This window comes from Botryllus schlosseri, chromosome 6 (assembly GCF_051294905.1).
Source record: "Botryllus schlosseri isolate E-star chromosome 6, Bs_hap1, whole genome shotgun sequence".
NCBI lineage: Eukaryota > Metazoa > Chordata > Ascidiacea > Stolidobranchia > Styelidae > Botryllus > Botryllus schlosseri.
Window position 1 is genome coordinate 15,435,311 of NC_137241.1, and position 6,774 is coordinate 15,442,084.

The following is a 6,774-nucleotide window of genomic DNA, read 5'->3' on the forward strand; positions in this document are numbered from 1 at the left end:
TATACGAAAACTATCATTGTACTGATTGCTAATATGCTAACATATATAACTTTTACAGGTCAGGCCGTTGAATCCACATCAATGATGAGAATCGGCATTGTTCCAAACAATATTCCATCGGCAAAACAATGCACTAGAATGACATTGAGGATAATCACTCCATAGTTGGTATTGTTCACATCGACCTGGCGTGATATGTCGTACTCCTCTCAATAGTTGAATCTTTCACACCGGGGTGTCCGAAAGCGTCTACCAATGCCCATTTATTCAAAATATACCTGGTAAACGTTTTGGCACTTCTTCGATATAAACTACACGTTGTGAAGTGTTCCCCATGAATTGCCTGTAAGCCTTGAAACTCGTTAAGATTGATAGCTGGAAGGATTGTACAAAATAGATGATTCATGCATTTGCGAGCAACATTCTATGGCGTCTTATTCATTGAAAGGTTAGGAAATGATTTTGTAACCTTCATCATTGTATAGACGATTTCCAGCGCTCTGGCGCCAGTAGTGTATGACTGGCCAAGATCATAACCAGCCACATTTTGTTCCCCTGACGAGATTATTCGCCGACGTTTCTGAATACCACGTCTTCGGAATTTAGGAAAGCCGTGTATATATAACGTGCATGGTTTAGTATTAGTTTATGCAAATATCTTATAAGAAGTTCAGCTTGGAACTGTAAAGAATGTAGTTCTTGGCTTCTTATTTGTCATTAACATGTTCATGGCGACCCTGTAGCCTATGCATATTGCATATTCCACAAACTTGAAGATGGGCCAGTTTTTACGTTTGTGGACATTTAAACGTTTGCACTGAAATTCACTTGATCTTGAAATAATAGATTATTTGGCTACAAATGTTGGTAGAATACATGGATTTAAGTATGCTCATTTTCTCAGGCACAGTACCGGTACATATTAATTTACTGAATGAAGAAATAGACATGATTGCAGCCAAGTGCCTGACAGTCAGCATTCAATGAAGCTCCATCGCATCGCAAGGCATCTCATTTTAGTAGTAAAACTATCGTAGTAAACAGTCTATCAAGACTCTGTCGTTACAATAGGAGCGAAATCCATCGACAATGGCGAACTGAAGGACGTGCATTTCACATTATGATATTTCTGGTCTAATAATTGATTTTCGATCTTGAAATTGACCTGACGAACACGATGTTGAAATAATCTAGAAACCCAGGCGATGCTCGAAACCCTCAGATCTGGGTGGAAAAACCCATGGGTGGCATGTCTCGCTAGCTGAAACAGCTTCGGCAACAGCATTTAATTGAGACAGAATCAGCTGATATGAATGGATTGGGTATCTTGCCTTGACGTGCAATGGCGCAGATACTGCCAAGACTGACACTCTTAGAAAACCACTTAGGGCTTACCACAAGATCAAGAGATGTCTTTCAGCTAGTACTGTGATGCAAACTGTTGTCAGGTGTCGTACGCAGCTCATACTTGAGAATAAAATGATATTCATGATCTCTATATTCTTTGTTGTATTTGTATTCCTTCAATAAAATACTAGTTCTTTTGCGGTAACTATGTGTGACTTATTTCGTCTCGATGTTGCCTTGAGACTGGTATTGAGTTGGCGAACTCTGCTGTACAGCTGGTTGGATCCGTCTCTCTGAGTCTAGAAAAATATCCACATCACGTAGGCACACTGGTACATCAGTATCGTCTGAATATTGAGCCATGCTACCGGTAGTGGCCTAAACCTGTACAGTAGCCTATGCACATATTTCACCCTCAACAGAGGTCTCGATAAAAAACTTTCCACTACGTTAACGCCAGTTCCTGAAGAAAGATTGCAGACGAACCGTTTGTTTACGTCGACTCCATTCCGCTGGTGAAGCATGACTCGCGACGCACTCAAACGCAGAGCTCACTGGAGTTTCCAATCATTGTATATATAATTATATAACATTGGGTGGACCCCAAGGCTCGGGCTGGCCCTTTTCACTTAATGACAGTATCAGTTTCTTAATATTCTCAACATTTCAGAACACCACAAAACTGCGATGCAATGAAAAGATAGGAAGGTGTTGAAACGACTTGGAGAAGTATTTGCGATCAGACACCCACCTTGGCTTAGGCCTTGGCCAGTGTTGGGATGACTCGAGTCATGACTTGACTCGAGTCACCTTTTTCGTATGACTTGAGTTGACTCGAGTCACTTTGCTAAAATGATTTGACTTGACTTGACTCGGCGTATCAGAAATGTGGATTGACTCGTGACTCGGAGCAAAATTCACGAGTCAATTTCAAGTCATCAAGTAATTGGTGCGATAAAAATCCATGTATCTTACATATATTCGGATTGTTCGCAAAACGCCGCGCCGGTGTAACCCATGAGAGCGACCAATCATTCAATGATCGCGCGTTTTACTGAGCTTACGTTGTTTTTTCACGAATAAATTGACCGAAAACGAAGTGATCGAAGCTTACAGCTTACGTTGTCGCAAACTAGTATGATAAAGTAATTTGAGGGCAGGGCATCATAACGTCTATTTCTGTTCTCTTTTCTTATCTTCAATAAACTCTTTTGTTTTATTGAGATAGAATTCGAATGTAGTTTATAGTCCTCAACCATTGACGCAGGCTCGAATTGTATCATATCAATTTGTAAATGGCTAATGAATTGCATCTTATCGATTCGTTTCTCTATTCACAATTTTGGCTGGGAACTATAAACTGAGGTTATGCAATTACTTACGTAGTTTAGCAGTTCTACGTCAATGTGAGCGATACAGCGCCTTCTTGCATGTCTATTTACTTCTATATTACTTCATCCGTTCAAAATCAATGACAAGTCAATCTGTATTTCATACAGCTAGCAAAATGCAATGACGTAATCATACCTCATACTTCGAAAAGGCAACTTGACTTGAATTGTGACTTGACTCGTGACTTGACTTGACTTGACTTGACTCGACTTGACTCGAGTCACCTTAAAAAATCGAGTGACTTGACTTGACTCGAGTCACCTTCAAAAATTGATTGACTTGACTAGAGTCAAAATGTGCAATGACTCGAAATGACTCGTGACTCGAAGGTAGTGACTTGATCCCAACACTGGCCTTGGCCTAGGCGAAGTGAAGAGGCATGCACATTGCACATTACACAGAAAATGAAAAGTTAAAAGGAAGTGACAAAATGATGTGACACGTGGCGGAAGGCGAGACCGAAGTTAGCTCGTGGTCCGGTAATCCTGAAGGCTGACTATTAATTTAGAAGAAATTGCTTTCGATTTTAATGCGACCGATGCGGACATGCTCGACGACTGTCGGATAGCCGGCGAGATACTGTTCCACAATTGGGGTCCAGCATAGCCTACTTAATACGTCAAATACATTTTTGAATCATCCTCATTGAGTACCACACTGTTCGCTGATGATACTCGATCACCTCTTCTCTTATACTCGTCATCATCTACGGCAGAGTCGGGTGACGTGATGAAAGATCAAATGTCTAAAGCGCATGAGCGGACGGCCCACATCTTTGCGTCTACGCCGCGAAATTCCAATTATTGGCCATAAACTAAAAAAAAAACTAAACATCAACATCGCTGGTCAACCTGTCTCCAACTCGGAAAATGCGAAATACCTCGTGGTTTTACTTAAGGTTACTCAATGATATAGGCTTATATTGTTGCTGGGGTTACAATATTTTGGACTCGAGAATGGAAGACATAGAGTGCATTTTTACCTGATCAGAAAAGTTAGTTTACCGAAAATGAAAACAGTTGATTAACAAAATTCCTGGTAGAAGTAGCCTGGTAAACAAGATGTCCGAGAACTAAGTAGTAGTTCAACAAGCGGGAATGGGGCGCTGTGATCATCGGCAAACATGTGTCCGCGAGTTGTTCGTTTATTCACAATTTATTATATTCACAATTCTGATCCCCAATATCATTGTGATTGAATTGCAGATCTTAAGCTCCAACTACCTCAAAACTTTATAATACAATATGATTACCTTTCCAATTTTTATTCCTTAATTCAGTGGTTCTCAACCTTTTTGACCTCGCGGCACCCTTTGAAAATGAAAAATGGTTCACGGCACACTTGGTTCTCAATTTTTTTGGCGTACGGCACCTTAGAACAGTGGTTCTCAACCTTTTTTACCCGCGGACTCATCTCAAGCTCGCCAGTATACCCGCGGACTCAAGCTATATATTACTGATTTTTTTTTTCCAAGGGAGTGTAATACGGTATCAACAAAAAAATGAGCTAAAATTGAGTCAAGGAAGCTTTCTTAAATCTGTCTTTCCACATCTGTCGGCTTTGCAATTCAAGCAACTATTCAGTAATGCAGACCACATCTCGATTTCCACTTATATTAGACAACTGTAGATTGTTTCTGTGATTAGCACATGTCCCTACGATTTGTAATTTCCCAAATAGTCTGTAAGTGAACAAGTCGCCATAATCAATCACCAGCACTCAGCGTATATCGCACCGGAAACCTGTGCAATGTGCCTACGTGCAGGACCGTAACAGCACTTCGTCAGCCCCCTCTCAATAACAAAACGTTGGTCTTGGGCCACACAGGCCTTAAACCTAACTTCTGGTGGGCTTCACCCCCAGACCCCCCTTCCGATACGTTTTTACCGCTACTTCTCGGCGAAATTTTTGTACCGTTCGTTCAGTCGTTTTGTTTCGAATAAACCGTGCGAGGCGTGAAAATATTTCATAATCATGATTGAATCGGTCGACATGATCGGGGATTGCATCTAGTTGTAAATTTTTTATGCTATCTCTGCTCATGCATTCAGATTTATCGGTCGAGCTGAGCGAGACGTTTCGGAACATGATATAATGATATAATTTTTCTAAAAAGTTGCATAAATTTTCAAAAAACACTCTATAATTTATGTTAATTCACGAATAATTTTGGCCCCCCTTCGAGGTCCCCCCCTTTAATTATGGGGGTTTGGTGTACGGCAGTTACGGTCCCGCATACGCGTGTAGCGTATAAAGAGCTGTCCCAGGGGTTTATACCTGGCATATTCTGTATGTGAATTGTTAATAGCGGCATTAAATTCCGAGTCCGGTCGTACTAAATTCAAGTGAATCCGACCAAAATTGTAGAGTTTATGACCGTGATAAAATTGCTTATGACAATTTTAGCAATAGGCTATACCTCGAACATAAATGTAGGGCATTTTGAAAAATTCCAGTTGGCGATAATTGGGGTTTTATACCTGGCGTGATTGGTATCAAACCAGGATGATGCGACAGATGTGCAAAGCATACCCGTTTTGCCTGTGATACTTGCAACCAACTGGTTTGCCCAAGACACAGAAAATATCAGGAGAACCAATAATGCTTGGAATGCTGATCAATTTGTAGTGGTGCTGTTTCGTTGTTCTTGCGTTTGAAATATACGTGGCCAAACATCGCTTGTTGAGGTATCTCTAATATTGCTTCCAAAACTACATTCACTGCAGTATAATTTATTAACTTGCAGGAATTTCGTATGCACCTTATCAACAAGAGGTAACGGCACAATAAGAAGCATATAGAAAGAGATTCAAACAAAATCCAAATTGGCGAAATATGACGTAACAATGCAATGATAAAAAGGAACGGTAGCTGGCCAAAGTCAGCTGTACCGGTACTCCGGTAGTCATAATAAAGGGATAATAGAGAATCAAATTATACGATACTCAGAAGACGTTACACAGACAATTAGGGGAATATATTAATGGAATATTGAAAGATTGTATACAAACTCTTTATCCTTTTTATGGTGCCGTTAATTCTTGATAAGGGAAACCCGAAAAGTCACCGAGGTAATAAATTCTACTGCAATGAATGTAGTTCTGAAAGCACTATTGAAGTTGAGTGCCGCCAGTCACATATTTGAGGTATCTATGCATTTTCTATGACAGCTATTAAGGTTACTAACATTTCAAAATGGGTATTTTGCAAATCACTCAGCCTAATTCTCAAATCGGAATTGGACGAAACCGGACCAGGACGGGGCTCATTCACTTTCGGACCAAAAAGCTATTTTCTACGTAAGGCTGCAATGACTTTGGTCCGAAAGTGAACGAGCCCCGTAGGTCTGTCAATTACATGTTCCGAAATCGTATCGGAAGTGGAAAAAAAAGTGTGCCGAGCCGATTAAGTTACTGAAAATTCCTGTGTTCGCGGACTCACCAAGGACCTTCCGCGGACTCAAATGAGTCCGCGGACTCGGGGTTGGGAAACACTGCCTTAGAACTCCCAGAATACTTAGCAGCACCCACAGTCGTACAGACGGGGTCTCTGACGAAGTACTTCTACCTTTTCGGAGGACTCAACTAGGATTTGTCTCTGCAGACATGTCACAAATACGTCTACGAATGGTATCATTTGACACGGGAATTCTTCCGCAGCTTTCATCCCAAAGATTATGTTAGAATTCCAGTGCAAGCCGAAAAATAACCTTGTCCGCTTCCGTGTGAGGATTTGAATTTGTAGCTATTACCTACCTATATGCGCCCACATAACTAGCCTGCTGCGATCTCGTTGAAACTTTGGACTGCGCTTATATACCATATTTCATAAGATTTGTTTGACAATAAACTCTGCCCACTACCGCATTGTCGATGTAATTAACCATCGCATCAAACAGGCCAAGCACGATCGCCACGAACGAATATGGAGGCCTAGAGGCGTATACAAGGATATTATAACAGGGAAATTTGCTAACTAATGTATTTAGATCAACTTTACTTCTCAATTCTCAAATTCGTCGCCGGTAACATCGTT

At 40.9% G+C, this 6,774-nt stretch overlaps 1 protein-coding gene across 1 annotated transcript in view; it reads right to left on the reverse strand.

Annotated features, from left to right (window-relative positions):
* Window positions 1-6,774, reverse strand: part of LOC145441134 (sprouty-related, EVH1 domain-containing protein 2-like) — a 98,780-nt gene that overhangs the window by 42,590 nt on the left and 49,416 nt on the right. The window lies entirely within an intron of this gene.